Below are 22,506 nucleotides of genomic sequence, written 5' to 3'. Positions count from 1 at the left end.
GCGATAACAAAGAACCATAACTGATTAAATGAAACATTTGCACTTTCACAGTCAGGGGGGGGGGTTGGTGTAAGAGGCAGGGGCTGGAACAGGTGGTATCTCACTTGGAGGAGGACCGCCAGCTCGATTTTAAAATACAAGTATGCTTTTTCACTGCAGCCACTTCTAGCTTTATGCGCCCACTTATCCAACGGCACAGAAGCTGAATGTGCTCCTGTCCAATTTGCTGGTACTGCAGTCCCTCCCTTTTCAAGTGGACACTCAAAGCATGGGGGTGCGCTGAGGGGCAGGGGCTGGGACAGGCGGTAGCTGGCCTTGCGGCGGACCGCCAGCTCGATTTTAAAGGAAATCTGTCATCAGAATCACCCGCACTAAACCTGTTACACAGGCTTGTAGTGCGGGTGATCCTGATTAAAACGCTTCTTACCTCATTAAAAATGGTTCAGCGGTTCGTCAGTTATCTTTATCTTTAGTTTTATGCTATTCCCTTGCTTGGGGCTCAGTGGGAGGTCCGCATCAGCGCGGACTCAGCTATACGCCATGCGGTGCTCCCCACGTGACCAAAAACAAGGAGTTAGACTGCGATGATACTGCGGCTGTATAGCCGAGTCCGCGCTGATGCGGACCTCCCACTGAGCCCTAAGCCAGGGAATAACATAAAACTAAAGATATCTGACGAACCGCTGAACCATTTTTAATGAGGTAAGAAGCGTTTTAATCAGTGCTGGTGATTCTGATGACAGATTTCCTTTAAGATACAACTAGGAGCTTTTCCATAGTTTACACTGCAGCAATTATACACTATTGGAGCTGGAAATGCTGCGGCTGACTCCTCTCTAGTCGTCGTCATATATTACCTCTGGAATTACCACATGAATCCAATTAAACAGGTTGGAGCGATAACAACTGATTAAATGAAACATTTGCAGTTCCACACAGAGTAAAGGGGCACAGAGAAGCAGGGGCTGGAACAGGTGGTAGCACGCCTCGTGGCGGACCGCCATCTCGATGCTTACCAGAATGGGCACTCAAAAAATTTAAATAAATTCAAATTAAATTAAATAAAAATTACATGAAAAAATATCTTTAATCTCTTCATTTTTGACACCATATGGTCTCCCTGCTACCACATTCAGACGCTCTGCGGCGGTGATTCTATTAGCGATGCCTGTAATCTTCATGTCATACTGAAGAACACTATTATTTCACTAACACAGCACACTCCCTATGCATGTTAGGACAAGGCAAAGTGTTCTACACCTCTATTGAGGCTCTCTGTAGGCCAGAAACAGCCGTTTTTTATAGCAATTTTATAGCAATTATAAAATTTGGACTGAAACAAATTTTTTGGGTAAATTTGGTGAATCGGCCAAATAAAATTTTTCTTAAATTCGCTCATCTCTAGTCACGAGCCTCCGGCGCTGCACCTGAGACTCTAAATGAACGCCAGGTGTAGCAGGGCGGTCCCCAGCGGCAGGACCCCCATGATCAGACATCTTATCCCCTATCCTTTCGATAGGGGAAAATATATCTAGGGGCGGAGTACCCCTTTAAGTAAAAAAAAATAATAAATACTTAACCTACTTTGTTTGACTAATAGGACTTTTTCATGTTTTCAACATGTAGATTTAAATAAAGCCAACTCAATGTATTCAATTTGCAGATCATATGGGTCAAAGGTGTAAGGTTTCTCCTTGGGAAGAGCACCATAACTGTCTGTGGAGATGAATAGGCCATTAGCACTACACTGGGAATTCTGGGAAGAAAGGATATGCAGACCAACTAAATCACGCCATCTTTTCAGGTAGCTTTCCCTTAACATCAGTCTTTCAATTCAACTTACAAACCTTAGAAACTGACTGGGAATGCATGCCAAGCCAGAAATCTCTCCAGAAGAAAAGAACACATATCTGCAGAGAACTATTTAAGGGTGATTGTTACTCATCAGTACAGGGCAGGGTTTGCTGGCCTGACTGGCAAAAGACCTGTTGTGGGTCAAAAGGGCAATGTTTCTACTTGACGAGAGCACCATAACAGTGTGTGAAGATGTTTAGGCTATTAGCACTGCACTGTGAAATCCGGGAAGAAAGGATATGCAAAACAGCTCAATCTTGGCACCTTTTCAGGTAGCTTTCCCTTAACATCAGTGTTTCACTCACACTCACAAACCTTAGAAACTGACTGGGAATGTAAGACAGAAATCTCTTCAGAGGGAAATAATACCAATCTGCAGACGGCCTTTTCAGGGTGATTGCCCATCATCAGTACAGAGCAGGGTTTTCTGACTTGGCTGGTGAGAGGCCTGTCGATGTGGGTCAATGGATAAGGTTTCTCCCTTACAAGAGACCATTACACTCTACTAGGGATCATGGGAAGAAAGGATATGCAAAGCAGCTCAATCCTGTCATAGTGTTAAAGAGTACCTGTCATCAAACCATATTTTCTAAACTAACTCAGATTATATTCCCTAACTACTCCTAACACCCCTCCTGCCCTTAAAAAATGTTCTGAATTTTAAAAAGCTGTATATCATACCTTTCCCCTTGCTCACATTGTGTGAGCTCCTGGCAGGAGAAAGTGGGAGTTCCCCATCAGGCGCAACGTCACTGAAGCCTGCGAGAACTGTGCCTCCCCATGCCCTGCACGGACTTCAAGAGTTTGGTCTCCTGCCAGGCCGGGAGGAGACCAAACTTACTGTTTGACTTGTGCAGGGAACAGAACAGAGCCACCTAGTGGCCTAAGTTTAGTTTGGTGACAGGTACTCTTTAAATGAGCACTGTCAAATTAGAAAACTTTTTATCTGTTGTACCTCTTGGCAAAACTTTAACCTTTCTAATATATTTCATAGGAAATCTTTTTTTTTCTTCCTTTTTTATGGAAATCAGGGCTTATAAAACCACTCCATACCATCCAGGACACAATCCTGTCCTTCTAATTCTGCAACAGCCGGAGGGCCAAGTTTGGAGACCACTGTTGTAGGGAAATGGTAAAGCTCTTCTAGGACACTTCCATATTTTGTCGCACCGTCTAAGACATTTATTGGTCTTTTCCAACCCAAGCTAAAGAGTAACACTTATGATGGAAACCATATTAGTTAATCGTTGCGAGTATTAGTAGCATTGCATGTGTAATGTTAGAGGTTATGGCTCTTTCTACTCTGCCCAGGATATGTTTGTATTTTCAATTCGATTTTGACTGTGAAGTATAAATATTTTCTATTCTGAGCATTTCTAAAGAAGGCTCTTCAGCAGTTGTACTATGCAAAACATTTGAGATAAAGGAGACATACGTGAATAGTTTATGTGTTACTAAAATACTCTTTTTCTATAAAAAAACAAATCTGCACTATTTTGAAGCTTGAATTTAAACTATGTATGAAAGTATCTGCACAATAATACTCATAAGGGGTTCCGCCCCTACTTAGTCCAAACTGTCATCTTATTGGCTTGCCACATGACCTGGCTGTATACCGCTGGGTAGAGTTTAGGGAGATTTCTGAAAGCTTGGCTCGGGCTCGCCAAACTTCCAGCAAGTGTTCAGTTCACGGTGAACTGGTTCGCCGCGAATCGGCAGTGACCTGACTTACTGTATACTGCTGGGTAGGTTGAGCAAGCTTTCCGAAAGATGCGCAGCGCATGGTAACTCTTTTGTCACAGTGAACCAGCATATTTGCTGGTTTACTGCAACAGGTTGCTGGGCTGGTCGCTGTGCATCGACCCAGCAAGGAAGGAGTTAATTAGCAGCTGAGCAGTGTTAGTTAACTCCTTGGGGGGAGTGGGGTGTATACATTATACAGCAATCTACAGTCATGGCCGTAAATGTTGGCACCCCTGAAATCTTTCAAAATGAAGTATTTCTCACAGAAAAGGATTGCAGTAACACATGTTTTGCTATACACATGTTTATTCCCTTTTTGTGTATTGGAACTAAACCAAAAAAGGGAGGAAAAAAAGCAAATTGGACATAATGTCACACCAATCTCCAAAAATGGGTTGGACAAAATTAATGGCACCCTTAACTTAATATTTGGTTGCACACCCTTTGGGAAAAAAATTACTGAAATTGGTCGCTTCTTATAACCATCAATAAGCTTCTTACACCTCTCAGCCGGAATGTTGGACCACTCTTCTTTTGCAAACTGCTCCAGGTCTCTCTTATTGGAAGGGCGCCTTTTGCCAACCACAATTTTAAGATTTCTCCACAGGTGTTCAATGGGATTTAGATCTGGACTCATTGCTGCCACTTCAGAACTCTCCAGCACTTTGTTGCCATCCATTTCTGGGGGCTTTTTGATGTATATTTGGGGGTCATTGTCCTGCTGGAAGACCCAAGATCTCGGACCCAAACCCAACTTTCTGACACTGGGCTGTACAGTTAGACCCAAAATCCGTTGGTAATCCTCAGATTTCATGATGCCTTGCACACATTCAAGGCTCCTAGTGTCAGAGGCAGCAAAACAACCCCAAAACATCATTGAACCTCCCCCATATTTCACTGTAGGTACTGTGTTCTTTTCTTTGTAGGCCTCATTCCGTTTTCAGTAAACAGTAGAATGATGTGCTTTACCAAAAAGCTCTTGGTCTCATCTGTCCACAAGACGTTTTCCCAGAAGGATTTTGGTTACTCAAGTTCATTTTGGCAAAATGTAGTCTTGCTTTTTTATGTCTCTCTGTCAGGAGTGGGGTCCTCCTGGGTCTCCTGCCATAGCGTTTCATTTCATTTAAATGTCGACGGATAGTTTGCGCTGACACTGATGCTCCCTGAGCCTGAAGGACAGCTTGAATGTCTTGGGAACTTGTTTGGGGCATTTATTTTTCTCTTCCGTCCACGCCCAAGGAGATTAGCTACAGTGCCATAGGTTGCACACTTCTTGATAATGTTGCGCACTGTGGACAAAGGCAAATCTAGATCTCTGGAGATGGACTTGTAACCTTAAGATTGTTGATATTTTTCCACAATTTTGGTTCTCAAGTCCTCAGACAGTTTTCTTCTCCTCTTTCTGTTGTCCATGCTTATTGTGGCACACACAGACAAACAATGCAAAATCTAAGTGACTAAGTGAACATCTCTCCTTTTTATCTGCTTTCAGGTGTGCTTTTATATTGCCCACACCTGTTACTTGCCACAGGTGAGGTTAAAGGAGCATCACATGCTTGAAACAATCTTATTTTTTCACAATTTTGAAAGGGTGCCAATAATTTTGTCCAGTCCATTTTTGGAGTTTGGAGTGACATTATGTCAAATTAGCTGACATATAGATGGTTATATAATGTAAACACCCCCAAGAAGCTAAAGAGCACTGCTATGCAGTGCAAATTAACTCCTTTCTTGCTAAGATGAGCTGTACATACACGTGGCGGTCAGTTGTGGGCACAGCTCAGCCCCAACATTGCCAGGTTTTTCCAAGCTGAACCTGGAAATGTTTAAAAGTTTCTTGAGCCACGAACCCACACAAAATTTAGATCAAATGCATATTCTGGGGTTTTGGGTCACTCAACTTTACACAGCACAGATGAAGGAAAAAACCCAAGACTTTGAATGGAATTTATTATTGTGTAAATCAAGTTCTTTTTACCCCTATTTGCCTGGGCCCACCTCATGTGTACTACCCCCACATTTATCAAAGAGGTGCATGTTCTTCATCAACAGAAAAGTAGCTTAGATGTGGTCCAGGCTTGTGTGAGATTGTGCCAAAATTTTTAGTGTTTGCACAAAAAAGTGGCAATTGATAAAACACTGATCGCTACAAAAAGCTAACAATGCCTCACTACATTCACCTCCTCTAGATACCATGTCCGTGGGGTGTAGTAAGTAGCTTCTTTGTGGGCCATTACTTTACTATTTCTGACCCTGTTGTTGGTGGACTTCTTGGGTCATCACATAAACTTGCTTACCATGCCTTTTATCTACTAGCCAGCAATGTGATGAGTCAGATCAAATATGGATTCTCTATAGGTTCCTCAGTTTTTCCCCCTGAAGAGCCCAGGACCTTCTGGGTGAAATACGTTGGGACAGTGCTCTATATTTTTCTTGATTGATTGGTCTGGTCGTGATTTGTGGTATTGGGGAATTGTGATATTTAATATCGTATTGCCATCTTATTTTTTTGCTATGAGTTTTCACCTAGATACTCATTACTGTTAATTGATACATGAACCCATAGTCTATATATGGTTTTACCTACAATTTGTTTTATTTTGGGGTATAATATTTTATGTGTATTATTTTAAAAGTTGCGTTTTAATATAAGTGCTGCAGTGAAATTTTCACCCTACATTCAAGGTGTTTTCATAAAAGAGTCTAAATAAACTGGGCAAAGATTTTTGGCTTTTTGACTCCATTGCACAACGATTTTTTACCACTAAAAAACTGTGTACAACCAATGATAAATCCCCCCTATGTTCTCACATAGTATTTTGGTCAGTATTTATAGCCATCTCTAGGAGTGGGTGCAAAAAAAAACTGAAAAATATGTAAATTTTTCACTGTTACTGTGCATCTGTAAGCCAAAATGGAGCTTATTTCATGCCTGCCACATCAGCAGAATGAGGTAAGCAAAGGGCATACACAAGAACCTCTACATTATTATCTAATAGTAACCTCCGCTCTATTTAAGCCAAAAAATATTTTCCTGGAATCTTTCTTTAGACAATTAAACTACAATTAGTTTCCAAACGTAAAGGAACTGAAGGAATACAAGATGAATAATATGTCTATTATACATAAAAGAACTCTCCCGCAGACAATGAATTATACATAAAAACACACAGTCAGACGGATAAAGTTCTGAAAGTGATTTTGTCAGTTTTGCAGTTCCTGAGGTTTGTTTCAATTACAATAAAGCAAGTGAGAAGCATTAATTTAATTGAAAACAGTCAGATAGACAAACAAGCCCCGGTTCAATAGCTGGCCGGACAAGCGTCCCGATATTATGTTTACAATACAATTATCTGATGGACCTTGAATAGCGTTACCCAACTGAGTTCACGTTATGGGGGACATTGATACCTGCACATCTTTAAGTGCCTATTGTGATGCCTTGTGTCTCTGTGCCCATGAAACCCATAGAAACCATCTGCCTTAATTTCATTTATCATTAAATTACATAAAAATGTAATGAGTTTTTTTCGGATTCGCAAACAGACTCCTGTTTAAGGATTTTATTAAAACTATTACGCGTTGGTACGGAGCTGTGCATGGAATGAGATTTTGTTGTGCTTGAAAGTTCTTACAGTTGTAGAGTTTTCTTGTGCCAATAAATGGATCAGATTCTACGTTATACGTGTGAATGGTGCCTTGTCACCCTCTTTATAAGTAAACAAAAAGTACAATAAAATGTTGCCTTTTGTGTTATTTTGTACTTATTTTTTCTACTATAGCTATTGGATATAGTAGATAAGATTTAAAGGGGTACTCCAGCCCTAAAAATGTATTCCCCTGCCCATAGGACAGGGCATAAATGTTCAATCGTTTGGGGTTCCGACCTTTGGGACCCCAGCTCTCCCCACTGAATGGAGCGGTAGACAGCAGGCATGGAAACACCATAGAACTACATCGCTCGTATATGTCCTGCACTCCCATAGACAATGATTGGAGCATGTGCCGTCTACTGCTCCATTCAGTGCAGAGAGCTGAGGTCCTGTTGTAGGAATTGAAGGGGGGTCTGACTTCTAGGTCATTTTTTATTTATTTTTTTTATTCCAAAATTTTTATTTTTTTATTTATGAAATAAGAATACATCATTACATAACACAAATAAATATACAAATAGTCCTAAAAAATCTCTCCCCTTACCCTCCTACCCCTCCCTTCCCCCAACCCACTACCAGCTAAGCTACCTCCTCCCATTTCTTCCATTCCTTTTCTATTTTCGGGCCCAGCTTTCTCCCTCTATAGTAGATATCCTCAAATCTTCTCATTTGTTCTACTTCTCTCTGCCATTCAGCACAGTTTGGACCCTCGGGTGCAAACCATCTCCTAAGAATAAATATTCTGGCTAAACCAAAGACTTTAATAATAATAGTATGACTTCTAGGTCATACACTTGGGCAAAAGTTTTTTTGGGGGGGAAGGAATACTCCTTTAACCCCTTAACGACGCAGGACGTATATTTACGTCCTGCGCCGGCTCCCGCGATATGAAGGGGGATCGCGCCGCGATCCCGCATCATATCGCGTCAGGCCTGGCGCTCATCAACGGCCGGGACCCGCGGCTAATACCACACATCGTCGATCATGGCGATGTGCGGTATTAACCCTTTAGAAGCGGCGGTCAAAGCTGACCGCCGATTCTAAAGTGAAAGTGACCCAGCTGCTCAGTCGGGCTGTTCGGGCCCGCCGCGGTGAAATCGCGGCGTCCCAAACAGCTTACAGGACACCGGGAGGGCCCTTACCTGTCTCCTCCGTGTCCGATCGGCGAATGACTGCTCCTTGCCTGAGATCCAGGCAGGAGCAGTCAAGCGCCGATAACACTGATCACAGGCATGTTAATACACGCCTGTGATCTGTGTAAGAGATCAGTGTGTGCAGTGTTATAGGTCCCTATGGGACCTATAACACTACAAAAAAAAAAGTAAAAAAAAAGTGTTAATAAAGGTCTTTTAACCCCTTCCCTAATAAAAGTTTGAATCACCCCCCTTTTCCCATAAAAAAAATAAAACAGTGTAAAAAAATAAAAATAAACATATGTGGTATCGCCGCGTGTGTAAATGTCCGAACTATAAAAATATATCATTAATTAAACCGCACGGTCAATGGCGTACGCGCAAAAAAATTCCAAAGTCAAAAAAAGCGCATTTTTGGTTACTTTTTATACCATTAAAAAATTTATAAAAAGTGATCAAAAAGTCTGATCAAAACAAAAATCCTACCGATAAAAACTTCAGATCACGGCGCAAAAAATGAGCCCTCATACCGCCCTGTACGTGGAAAAATAAAAAAGTTATAGGGGTCAGAAGATGACATTTTTAAACGTATAAATTTTCCTGCATGTGGTTATGATTTTTTCCAGAAGTGCGACAAAATCAAACCTATATAAGTAGGGTATCATTGTAACCGTATGGACCTACAGAATAATGATAAGGTGTAATTTTTACCGAAATATGCACTGCGTAGAAACGTAAGCCCCCAAAAGTTACAAAATGGCGTTTTTTCTTCGATTTTGTCGCACAATGATTTTTTTTCCGTTTCGCTGTGGATTTTTGGGTAAAATGACTAATGTCAATGCAAAGTAGAATTGGCTACGCAAAAAATAAGCCATAATATGGATTTTTAGGTGGAAAATTGAAAGGGTTATGATTTTTAAAAGGTAAGGAGGAAAAAACGAAAGTGCAAAAACTGAAAAACCCTGAGTCCTTAAGGGGTTAAGCTGGCTATACACACTAAATAGCTTGTTGGCTGAACAAATATTTGTCCAACAACTATTTCACCTATTCACCCCACAAACATGCACACCTATCTAATGGCCTTAAAGGGGTACTCCGGCGCTAAGACATCTTATCCCCTATCCAAAGGATAGGGGATAAGATGCCTGATCGCGGGGGTCCCGCCGCTGGGGACCCCCGTGATCTTCCACGCCACACCCAGATAGAATCTGCCCCCGGAGCGTGTGGCGTGGTAGATCACGGGGGTCCCCAGCGGCAGGACCCCCGTGATCAGGCATCTTATCCCCTATCCTTTGGATAGGGGATAAGATGTCTTAGCGCCGGATTACCCCTTTAAATCACATATAAGCTGAGCTTGGCCCAGCATGCATGTGTTTTCAGTATAGAGTGATGGAGTAAGCATTCTGTTTAAGACTTATCGTAGATTCTCGATTTGTATTTTGAGAATGTTGCAGAAAGGTAAGGGTGGACACATCTGCTTTGATAACATTGATGTTTTGTTTCTTTAAAGAGTTAATCACATGTTATGGATACTAGATTTATAAGGACAGAACATCGATCCAGGGATTTATTCTGATGCCATATTGGAGTCGGGAAGAATTTTTTCCTCCGTCATGGGGCAATTGGCTTCAGCCTCATGGGGGGGGGGGGGGGGGGTTGTGTTCTTCTGGATCAACACAGCAGGGTTATTGATTGAATGTGATGGACGCTTTTTTTCAACCTTATGAACAATGTTACTAGGTTTCATCTAGAATACCCCTCTTTCAGAACTTTCATCATTAAAGGGGTATTCCGCCAACAGACATCATATCCCCTATCCAAAGGACCCCCCATGATCTCTGTGCAGCACCCAGCATTCTAAACAAACATGAATGGAGGGGGCGTGGCGTGACGTCATGTCTCTGGCCGCCCATACTCAGCATTCTAAACATACTGTTTAATATGGTGGGTGTGCATGGAGATCGAGTGGGTCCCAGAGGCGGGACCCCCAGCGATCAGATATCTTATACACTGCCCTTTGGCTAGGGAATAAGATGTCTGTGGGCTGAATACCCCTTTAAGTAAGTGTGAAGGAAAGTTACAAAGATTATCTCTTACTCTGGAGGTCTCAATGACCATGCCTAACATGGACCGTCCGTCTCAATAGGCACCTTGTAATGCTTCACCTGTGGTGGGACTGCAGTAGAATTAAACACTCTCTGACCAGTTTCCTCGCCAACCCCAGCAGTCCCAAAAGTCAGATTGTATTCAGACCGTTCTAACAAAGATGAATTGCCCAAAGTAGATATCAAGTGGATAAAATCCGTGAAAACAGGACTGTGCCAGGCGCTTCTCCTCCAGAAATGACAACGGGACCACACTTGTGTAAGCAAGAGCAGTCAAGTTTATTGGATGCAACAACAAGTTTTGGGGAGTGCACCTTTGTTTTCTTTTTCTATTTAGAATTGCCCAAAGTGGACATCTCCATTCATCATTCTGTTTTTTGTCTTGCTTTTTATTGTACTCGGTTAGCATCTGGTCAATTTTTTATTGTTGATTCCAATGTCATATATCTCTATCGCAACACATTTGACTCTTTTCAGAACAGATTGTACTCCTTTCTTTCCAAGCCACAAAACCTCTGCTGTCACAAAGACGATGAGGACCACACTTGGACAGACTTTTCGAGCAGAGGGTGTTTGATATATAGCTCCATCACCAGGGATATCATGATAACTTGAGGAACATTTGGAAGCTTATATAAGAACCATATGGCTTCCATCCATCCGAGTTGTGTTTTGCTGTATTGTATTTGTTGACTACAATGACACTTTTGTGGAGATCCACTAGTACATAAGCTCGCCTGACATGAACCGGCATCCTCTGGGTTTTATATGTGTTGGCTTGGGTACCAGATATGACAGGCTGAGCCATATCCTCTCTTCTGCCAGAGGATGAGACTTGTATATTCACTGTCGGAGCCGCGCTACCTGATCTGTTCAATTATTTGTTTTTCATTCTGCTTAACTCTTGTGTAACATAGATTCTGGCTTGTTTGCTCTCTTTCTGTAGCTTATTCAACATTTGTCGTCTGTTTTCCCCAAAGGAACAAGTGTTGTATATATGTATGAGTGTGGCGCGCACTAAGAGGTATTTCTCATTTTTCATCCATCACTCATTTTATGCAAGGCCAGGATTGTAATGTTCCCTGCGCCCTCTTTGTGATGTAGAATCATTCGCTTTCAAAAAAGGAGCTGAACGTTTTCAAGGCTTATCCGATTTCCGGGTGGGCATTACAACATCAGACTGTATTTAGTCCTGTTTTTCTAATACGGTACCTATATAATTGATTGACACCGAGTTGGGTTTTTACTCAACGCGTCACGTTTTTCTTCATTGTGTTTGGAGAGTGGCGTTCAAAGTTTTTTTTTTAAGTCTCTGCACTTATTGACGTGTAATTTGGATACTTGGTTGAAAAGGTTTGTAGCAAAATCTCTTTCGGCCAAATAATGCAATAAATTTAACTGTGATTTTAACAAAACGGCATGAAGCACGACTTTTACTTAAGGCTTTAATGTGGAAAATGCGCACTTGAACTGGAGGGATACGGGAAAAAACAATAGGAGAGCTAAGCTGACTTTTGTGACTCGACCTACTGGAATCTGTAATAGCATTAAAAAGCTATTTACTGCAGACATAAAATGGACTTGCCTAATATACAATCTTTGGACATGGTCGTACAATTATTCTTTCATGCCTACTTGCATATCTTCCCAAGACAGCGGATCTACAACTGGACGGAGGTCCCTGTGCTATGTAAGGTGAAGGGGCGTCACAAGTTTATTCTTACAAACATAACAGAACTAAACAAAGGTTGAGGAAACAGGTCAGCATACAAAGGGTTAGCAGGCTAAAAACCACAAACAAACGAAAAAACTGAGTCAACAGGTTAGACAATAGCCAAGGGTCAAATATGCACGGTATAGCAAAGCAGGAGCGAGACAAGAGCAAGTCCTGATAGAGACAAACTCGAGCAATGAATGGGAAACCGGCTGGAGATTTATATGCATGTGTGAAGGGTGTAGATGAAGAGAGCGGATGTGATAAGCTTAAAGACCAAGTCCTCTGATAGGGCCGGGCGTTGCCACAGCTATACATGGTGCTTTAGCCAAGCACCAGAAAAGTTACCTCCTTTGAGCAAAACCAGGTCGAGTCATTACAGCAGGGGGGAAATCATTTAGGGGAACACAGCACTACCTGACCACTACATCCCCTTCATTTTAATAAGGCTTCAAAAGATCAGATTCTCAGAGCCCTATTACACAGGCAAGCAAATCGCACATATGATGGCTGAATGGGTCATTTTGACCCATCAAATAACCATCAGCTTTCAGCCACACATCTCCTTATGTAGTAGAAGATATTTATCCAATTACTGATTGCAGCAAAGTGCCACAGGAATCAGTCTTCTGACAAAGAATCCAATGGGTTATGCAAAGAAATGCAAAAAGAGCTGTTGGCAAATTAATTTACAAATGCCCCTTCCCCTTTAGGGACTCTGAGATCATTTTAAAAGGGACCTGGGCCAACCCCATTAAATAGCATAGGGTGCCCTAATCACACATCTTTTTACAGTTTCCTGAAACGTCCTCCTGTTCCTGAGGTATGAGGGTTTATAGTTTGAATGACAATTCAGGGAATCAGTCAATTGGGCGTGAACTTAATTCTAATAATAGGAGTGACAAGTGATGGGCGGGATTATACAATCAGGGGAGTGTGAATATTTGATATAGAGAATTGTGTATGCCTATAACCCCCTGGCTGTATAATCCCGCCTATCACCCATTATTAAAATTTCACGTCCATCTCACTTATTCCCTAAATAGTCAGACAAACTATAAATCCTCATATCTCAGGAAGGAAACAGTATATCAAGAAACTGTAAAAAGGTGTATGATCAGGGCTCCCTAAGATATTTAATGACAGTAAACTCTCAATTTGGTTATGCTGGCCTCAGGCCCTTTTTAATAGGGGTCTGCCCTACATATACTATTGCAGGACTCTACTGAAGTAGAAGCTTTAGTATGTACATCCGAAGGCTACTTAAAAAAAAAGAAGCGGAGGAGAGTGAGCAGCCATGGATATAGACGAGAACAGATTTTATCTACATGATCTTAGTGTTAAATAACAAAAACACAAGTCGCTTCAACAAAACTGGTGGTCAATGAGATTATAGGGAATTAGGCTTTAGCCTACAGTTCATGATGTATTAGTACAGAGGAACATCTGTTCAGTGTTATTACCTTCTCCAGACAATTTTAACTAAATGGCACCTATATATATATATATATATTAGGGCTGGGCGGTATACCAGTTCATACCGAATCCCGAAATTTTTGTGCTACACGATATGAATTTTAACCCGTAACGCATTACCGGTTTGGCCCCTCCCCCTCGGAAATGAATGAATCAGCCCAGCGCCGAGCTGTCCCCACATCAAGGAACTAATCATATGTGACCTGCTAGCGCTGTTCTGCCCCCCCCAATTAATTATCAACCCAGCGCTGTCCCCATCGGGGTAAATACTCACATGTCACCTGCAAGCGCTGCCCTCCTCTTCCTCCGGTTTGTTGCGGCCGTCGGCGCGGACACTCTATACCAGTGCTCTTCAACCTGCGGACCTCCAGATGTGGCAAAACTACAACTCTCAGCATGCCGGGAGTTGTAGTTTTGCAACATCTGGAGGTCCGAAGGTTGAAGACCACTGCTCTATACTGTGCGGTATCCCTATGCCCAGGCTGCAAAAAATAAACAAAATAAACTTTAACTCACCTCCCGTTGGTCCGGTACCGGCCTCACCTGCTTCTTGGAGACGGGAACGTCGGACAGCCGTCAGCCTATCACCAGCCGCAGCGATGTTCCGCCTTGGCCGGTGATAGGTTGAGCCCACTGTCATGTAAGAAGCCAGCCAGAGTTCCTTACATGACAGTGGGCTCAGCCTATCACCGCCCGAGGCGGAACATCGCTGCGGCCGGTGATAGGCTGGCGGCTGTCCGACGTTCCCGTCCCGAGCGTAAGGCCGATGACGGTACATGCGTTAGTTTATTTTGTTTACCTTTTGCAGCCCGGGCATAGGGATACAGCTATAGAGTGTCAGCGCCAGCGGCCGCAATAAACAGGACGAGGAGGGCAGCGCTTGCGGGTGACATGGTATTTACTCCGATGGGGGCAGCGCTGGACTGATAATTAATTTGGAGGGGGGGGAGGAGGAGTAAATACTGTTATATACCGTGGAACCGCCAAAAGTTACAAAAATACCATGATACACACATTTGATCATACCGCCCAGCCCTAATATATATATATATATATATATATATATATATATATATACACACAAACACACACACACACAGAGATAGAGAGAGAGGGCGAGCGGTAGGTAACTACTTTAACCAGTTTTGGATTTGCTAGACATCCCTACTCCGCTGTTATCTATTATCTATTATCAGATCTTTTAACGTGCAAACAAAATGAGAGCCCCCCCAAATACTTGAAGTGCCATGTTGTTCACTTGTATATTCAAATCTGTATTGGTCACTTTCATTGTTCTGCTTCATCATATGACTAGAACAAAAAACCATCATAGCAATGCCTGATCCGTCGCATGCTGGACTCCGACCATGCCCAATGGACCTCAATTACTATAATGGGGCCAGTCGGGTTCCCATTATGGTACCTGCCATTTTACCAGACAAATCTATGCAGCTGCATTTTGTCCAATATTTTTTACATGAAGATGGAGGTGCCAAATGGTGCCTCTGATGTATATGTAAACACTGACAGATTGTAATATGCATTTCATACAAACTGAAACGATGAAAATCTGATTCTTGACATTAGTTGAAGTCGGCTTTATAATAGGCCATTAATGGGGTACATGCCCTAAGATCCCAACTAGTCAGCAATACCTGATACATCAGTTTCCATATGGATGTAACCTAGTCTATTAAAATAATTGGGATTAAACTTCAGTACCTGAAGGAGACATCTATATCTGGATGGCGGTTGGGTACCACAGTAATGGGGTCAAATATAGATTGCCTATTCTAAGGATAGACCATCACTGTTAAAGGGGTACTCCGCCCCCTCAAAAAAAGCCAAAGGATAGAGGATAAGGTCCCTAGCGGTGCAACATGGCACCCTAGTCATCCGTACACAGAGTGACTACAGCCACCATGCCCCCTCCATTCCTGCTTATGGGAGGAGGCATGGCGGCTATGCAGTAGCCGCCACGCCTCCTCCCATAGACATGAATGAATGGAGCGTGGCGTCACGAACATGGAAGCTCCAATCTTCTGTGTTCTGGACGCCACTGCTGCTGGGCCGGAGATCACGGGGGGGGGTCCCGATGCTGGGGATAGATGTTTTTTTCGGTGGAGTACCCCATTAAAGAGGTTGTCCAGGATTAGAAAAGCAACACCACAGCTGTCCACAGTTTGAGTACGATATTACTGCTGTTGTGTAGAGCTGAGCTGCAATACCTAAGATGGAACTTATTGGCAGTCATGGCACTGTTTTCAGTAAAAAGCATGTTAAAATGTTGGGCTATCCCAATGCATTTCTGAAAGTTTATTTAAGCTAGCCATACACTGACCTCTAAAACTCACCATTATTGATAGAGAGGATGGGGCTGCCCCCCAGAGGATACCCCTAAAATGTGCAACGGCGGCTAAAGTTACAGGAAGTTATTTGACATGTAAGCCTAACGGTGTCTTCACTAAACATGAACGGGAATGTGCTCTTTATATAAGGAGCCATCAGAAGATTTGATGCCCCCCGTCCAATACTTTTATCGAATATCTGTTGCCTATGGGTGTCTAACTTCTGTGGAGCCATCATAGCAAAGACTTCCATTAGAACAACCAGTTTATAAAGGAGCAATACAGTTAATGCAACTCTGTATTAAGAGCTGTCACCGCCGAGGAGACGATAATCTAATGTGCCATAACCAATATGAGAATTTCGCTTTGATCAATCCAGAAGAGTGGCTCTCCGAGGAGCTCATTGTCTGCCATGGTTTACAGCCTTATTTGTACTAGTAGTTATTAAAAAGCCTTACTGGGCCGCAGCACCCCATACGTCTCAATCCTCGCCTATTGCCTCCAATTTGCTCTTCCTCGTCGTCTTCCCCTCGGCTCCCTCGCGCCGGAGGCCCATCATCTTCATCTGTCTGCGGCTTCTCATTTGCCTTTTAATTTAATTACAATTTATGTCAGATGCGGGATCGTAACCTTAAAGCATTAAACATTAACATTAAGCAAGGAAAATGCGGCTTAAAGAGGATGGACGCGTAAGGGAGAGGGAAAGCAAATAGTCGTGACTGTTTGTCTCCAGCCGCGTCACATGACGAACAGGCTTAGCCGTAACTAGCTTACATCATTCCTGAGCCACAAATTAGATCTGTCCATACCACTTTATCTGCACTGAACTAATACATGTTGGATTATATAAGCCTTGTTTCTTTAGCCGGCTATCCACAGCCTTCCTTTAAATCATGACCCAGTTTCTGCCGAAAGCCAATAAAACACTGTTGCAGGACTTTCTGTATTGTGGCTTCGCAGATTTCAGTCCTATCAGTTTCCAAAATTTCCACATAAAGGGGTTCTCTAGGAATATGTACACAGTACCTCAATAATAAAGGACCAGTGGGCGGCATAGCTGCAGGTGGTGCAGAGGTATATATATATATATATATATATATATATATATATATATAGGGGGGGAGATTAATCAGAACCTCTGCAAAGGAAAAGTTGGCCAGTTGCCCATAGCAACCAATCAGATCGCTTCTTTCATTTTGCAGAGGCCTTGTTAAAAATGAAAGAAGCGAGCTGATTGGTTGCTATGGGCAACTGGGCAACTTTTCCTCTGGACAGGTTTTGAGAAATCTCCCTCATAGTACTTTATTAACAGAACAGACAGAACAGGGCAAGTATTGTATCTATAAGAGGCAGACAATCCCTAGAAGCTGAGGGGCCCGAACGGTCCTATTGTTCCATATGAGGCACGAAAGTTTGGGGCCACTTATTAGAGCTAAAGAGATGAGGCCTCGGGCACCATATGACATCTAATGTAGTTCAGTCATCAATGGCAATCGCCAGGCTATCACTATGATCTGTAAATATCACTTTACTACCTGTATAGAACGTATGTAAGCAGAAAGTAAACCTACCCCCCAATCCAAACCCACCATTGTGGGCCAAGGGACGAGCACAGGAGGATCAGACTATAATACAGTATATGATAGGATTTGTGATGAGGTTTTTTGGACCATTGAGGTCCCAATGATCAAAACCCCACTGACAAAGATGAAAAGCTGAATGTTATGGATCATCAACCTGTTATACTATTATCTATCTCATATCTATCTATCTATCTCATATCTATCTATCTCTCTCATATCTATATATCTATCTATCTATCTCATATCTATCTATCTATCTATCTCCTATCTATCTATCTATCATCTCATATCTATCTCATATCTATCTATCTCATATCTATCTATCTCATATATATCTCATATTTATCTATCTATTTAATGTATATATATATATATATATATATCATATCTATCTATCTCATATCTATCTAAATATCTATCTCATATCTATCTATCTATCTATCTCATATCTATCTATCTCATATCTATCTATCTCATATCTATCTATATATCTATCTATCTCATATCTATCTATCTATCTATCTCATATCTATCTATCTCATATCTATCTATCTATCTCATATCTATCTATCCCTCCTATAATCCGAATCCTTACAGTATGATAATCATAGCAGAGGACTGTGCTGGATACCCAGACCGGCGTGGTCATCCTTCTAATAACAGGGGCACCTGTCACAATGAATGTCACATCTCGGTGTCACCCGCTGCTGCTGTAAATACAATGACGCTGGGAGATAAATCTGTGTCTATGAAGACCGGCTGACAATACCCCCATCGATCCCCCTCCTGATAGATGATGGAGGCGCAGATGGCATTTTAGAAGGTGAATTCTGCATTTCGGTCAGGTCGCACCAGACATCTGTCTCATTGCTCCATATAATAGTTATTATAACACAGCTCGGGATTTTTTTTTATTTTTTTATTTTTTTTTCGTGGATCATTCTTTCAAATCTGTTCTGTCTGTCAGGCTGCAATCCACTGCGCTCCTGATTGAAAAACTCCTAGGGGTCTATTTCTCAAAGCTCCTTTCGCGAGTCATGTGACCGTAATAAGAAGCCTGGCTATTTATTGTTATGGGGGTTGCGTAAGCTTCGTATTATATCACAGAGAGCTCTGTATTCTTTCCCCTAATACGAGAATCATACATGTCTGATGAGAGGGCCCAGGGATCCTGGAAGCCATGTTTTTTCCTATGATATTTCTCAATATAGAAAGAGACAAAGAAGGAGCTCTCCATGGTGTAATATCGCCAAATCAATAGCGCTTACCATAGAAAATAGCGCTTACCAAAACAAGTTGTGCATGGGCCAGCACAACTTGGGTGAGAGTACGTGACAGTGGTCCGCTGCTGCCGTTCCACCAGTGTAGCAATGCAAAACAAAAACCTCCAAGGTGCTGAAGGACCAGACAGGGTAGAAGCAGTAAAACATTTATTCACAGTATGCAACGCGTTTCGTGCATGTGCGCTTCATCAGTCATATGGACAAGGGAACAGGAAGTACTTTTCTACATACCAAACACAGAAGATTAAACCCTCATTGTCAGAACAATCATCCAATGGGGGAGTGACAGGAAGTGGCAAAATTTAACCCTACACTGTCCTAGGTGAACCAGTGGTCAAACCCACAACAGCAAAAAAAGCGCACCATATACTAAGGTGCGAATGTGCACTGGCTGTAAACCTCAGATATTGCACTGTCCATAAAGTGCATACGATGAATAAAAACACATGTAAATATATATATAAAAAAACCAATATCAATAAGATACAATATAAAAACACAAAAAAATTACAAAAAATGATCTAGGACAGTGTAGGGTTAAATTTTAGGACCGTGTAGGGTTAAATTTTGCCACTTCCTGTTACTCCCCCATTGGATGATTGTTCTGACAATGAGAGGTTAATCTTCTGTGTTTGGTATGTATAAAAGTACTTCCTGTTCCCTTTTCCATATGCCTGATGAAGCGCACATGCGCGAAACACGTTGCATACTGGGATAAATGTTTTACTGCTTCTACCCTGTCTTGTCCTTCAGCGCCTTAACTCAACGTTCCTTGGAGGTTTTTGTTTTGTATTTCTCAATGTAGGCCTTTAGAATGCGGCTCTACACAGGGCTGTTGCAAGCATTTTTGCCACCCTAGGCGAAACCTAATTTTGATGCCCCTTGACCCCGCCCATTGGCTCTGCCCTTTTATATGTCCCACTTGACTACTGGGGTGACACACAGTAGCAAACCTAATCCTCATGGGGCAGATGTATGGATGCGCGCGCGATGTCAGGACATGGAGGTGGCACTGTGCTCCTCCAGCAGGCTGAAGAATGCAGATTATTATGGTACCGGGGGGGGGGGGGGGGTTGGTCAGTGGGTGCTTTGGATACTGGCTGACTACTGACTTTCTTGCAGCAGGCAAAGGTGTGCCCCCATTACGATGGCGCTCTAGGCGGCTGCCTATTTTGCCTACAAGCAAAACTGCCCCTGACTGTAAAATTGCGTTCCGTATGGCAGGGCACAGACTCAATCTCCATTGTCAAGAGTGTTTCCAGCTGTTGCAAAACTACAACTCCCAGCATGCCCGGACAGCCAACGGCTGTCCGGGCCTGCTGGGGGTTGTAGTTTTGCAACAGCTGGAGGCACACTTTAAAAAAAAAAAAAAAAACACTCCCATAGCCAATGCACCTGGAGCGGATCCAAATGTCTCTCCACGTATTAATGCCCCCTCGGCACTTTCTTCTGCAGGAGTCAAACTTTTCATTGCTTTTTGATATATGGCTGTGGCTCCCCGCCAGTGGGTGAGAGGCATGACAAGGCTGCAAAAATATATTCATTATTACATCGCATTTCTCTCCTCTTCTGCCTCTAATAGCTATGGGAATCGTGGCGAATAATTTACTTTTGTTTTGCACCGCTCTGGCTATGTACCCTGCACTGCCCAAAAGCCTTTTATATCTAATTGATGATGTCTTAGACTTCCATAGTATTATAATGTGTGCAATTTTTGTTCTTATTGTTAGGGAGTATTTGGAAAGGGGGTTACTTTTAGTTGCTACTTTCCATATAAGTAATCTATATGCAGCCTTAAAGAGTACCTGTCATATCCTACAAAAAAGCTCAGTGCCTAATCCTGATCATGTACATATCATTTTTTATGCGTCTAGCACCTATATTTCCCTCACAAATATCTTCTTTCTTTTGCTCACTTGGTTTGTCATCCTGGGCTTTGGAGGGGGTGTGTCCTCACTCTGCATGACTCATCTTCCTCCCTGAGTCTGCTGTGCTGGGTCTCTTCTTCCAATCATTGCAGGCTGCTCTGTAACCCCTTCCTCTCTGTTTTCATCCTGCAGTCTGATAGGACAAGAGTGAGCACAGCAGAATGCTAGCCCCACCCTCACTTACTGGACTTTGTCTGTGCTTGTGCTTTAGCTGGGACAAAGATGATTCTGCAGCCGGACAGGTTTATGTTTTGGGTGGTATGGGGACCCCTAGGGGTCTTTTTTTTTTATATGACCCGATTTGTATAAGAAGGAGATAACATTTTCTTATGAAGTATATTAGAAAGGTTAATGTTTTGTCAACATGTACAATGTAGAAATAGTTTTTAAATCTGACATTCTAAGACCTATAGCCAGGGCCGCCATCAGGGGGGTACAACCGATACCCCTGTAAGGGGCCCGGACCCCCAGGAGGCCCGTCCGGTTCTGGAATTTTTTTTATTTTTTTTTCAATGTCAGTGAGTGATTGCCACTCACTGACTGCTGGGGCTGACACATTGTACACTGACTGATTGACTGACTGTACTCTGTACAGGCAGTCAACCAGTCACAGATCACACATGGCAGCAATGCTGCTACACAGCACTTACCTCCGGGGCTGGCAGCCACTGTCTCTTTAAAACAGCAGCAGTGCTCGCCGGGAGGTATGTCCATTGCGCTCTGCAACTATTAACAGAGGGGCCTACCCAAACAATAAGAAACAAAACCGACCGACTAAAATATAGCTTATATTGCATAACCTGTTAAAGGGGTACTCCACTGGAAAACATTTTATTTTAATCAACTGATGCCAGAAAGTTAAACAGATTAGTAAATTACTTCTATTAAAAAATCTTAATCCTTTCAGTACTTATCAGATGCTGTATGATCCACGTGAAGTTATTTTCCTTTTTGTCTGACCACAGTGCTCTCTGCTGACACCTCTGTCCATGTCAGGAACTGTCCAGAGCAGAATAGATTTTCTATGGGGATTTGCTCCTACTCTGGACAGTTCCTAAAAATTCTCCTCCCTTTTTTTGGTTTAGTTCCAATACACACAAAGGGAATAAACGTGTGTATAGCAAAACATGTGTTACTGCAATCCTTTTCTGTGAGAAAATTTCCGGGGCGCCAACATGTACGGCCATGACTGTATATGTGTGTGGGGGGCGGGGGGGGGGGGGATAGGGGGGGACAATTTTTCAGGTTTTTTGTTTTTTTTTTACGGCAAAACTGATCCAATGGTATCCAGCTTTAGGCGTCCATTCTGTCACCTTTTCATTGACTATGATAGACATTATTCTTTGCACTGGTTTTGTATTCACTGTGTTACTGTGTACTCTGCATTTATTTTGCATTATGCACCTTGATATCTTGGTTTTGACATTCCTTGTGTTTTGCTGTTGCTCCCTAGTCCAGTTTGTTTAACCCATTATGTCCTGACCTGCTTCCTGACTTCTGTACTGTGTTTGTGTTGTTTTTACATTGTTACACCCTGGACTCTACTAAGAACAGGGACTGTTGCCAAGTTGTAGGTCCGTCATTAAGGGCAGATTGAATGCCAAGTAGGCAGGGTCGAGGTCTTGGATAGCCTAGGGCTTCACTTATCTTGGGCCAATGTTACCTACCACGAGAGGACATAGTATC

The 22,506-nt window shown here is 42.5% G+C and overlaps 1 protein-coding gene and 1 long non-coding RNA gene across 9 annotated transcripts in view; one reads left to right on the top strand and one right to left on the bottom strand.

The window, feature by feature from the left end:
• LOC130284826 (uncharacterized) overlaps positions 1–17,173 on the bottom strand; it is a 53,404-nt gene extending 36,231 nt beyond the window's left edge. The window contains exons 1-2 of the long non-coding RNA XR_008847153.1: positions 17,053–17,173; positions 16,485–16,613 (exon numbers count right to left, since the gene is read on the bottom strand). This is a non-coding gene — a long non-coding RNA (uncharacterized LOC130284826). The remainder of the gene's footprint in view (positions 1–16,484; positions 16,614–17,052) is intronic.
• ELFN1 (extracellular leucine rich repeat and fibronectin type III domain containing 1) overlaps positions 1–22,506 on the top strand; it is a 581,118-nt gene that overhangs the window by 376,873 nt on the left and 181,739 nt on the right. The gene's annotated exons all lie outside the window — the stretch shown is intronic.

This window comes from Hyla sarda, chromosome 8, assembly GCF_029499605.1.
Source record: "Hyla sarda isolate aHylSar1 chromosome 8, aHylSar1.hap1, whole genome shotgun sequence".
Lineage (NCBI taxonomy): Eukaryota > Metazoa > Chordata > Amphibia > Anura > Hylidae > Hyla > Hyla sarda.
The sequence above is the reverse complement of the archived record's forward strand: the minus strand, read 5'-3'. Positions and strand labels throughout refer to the sequence as shown.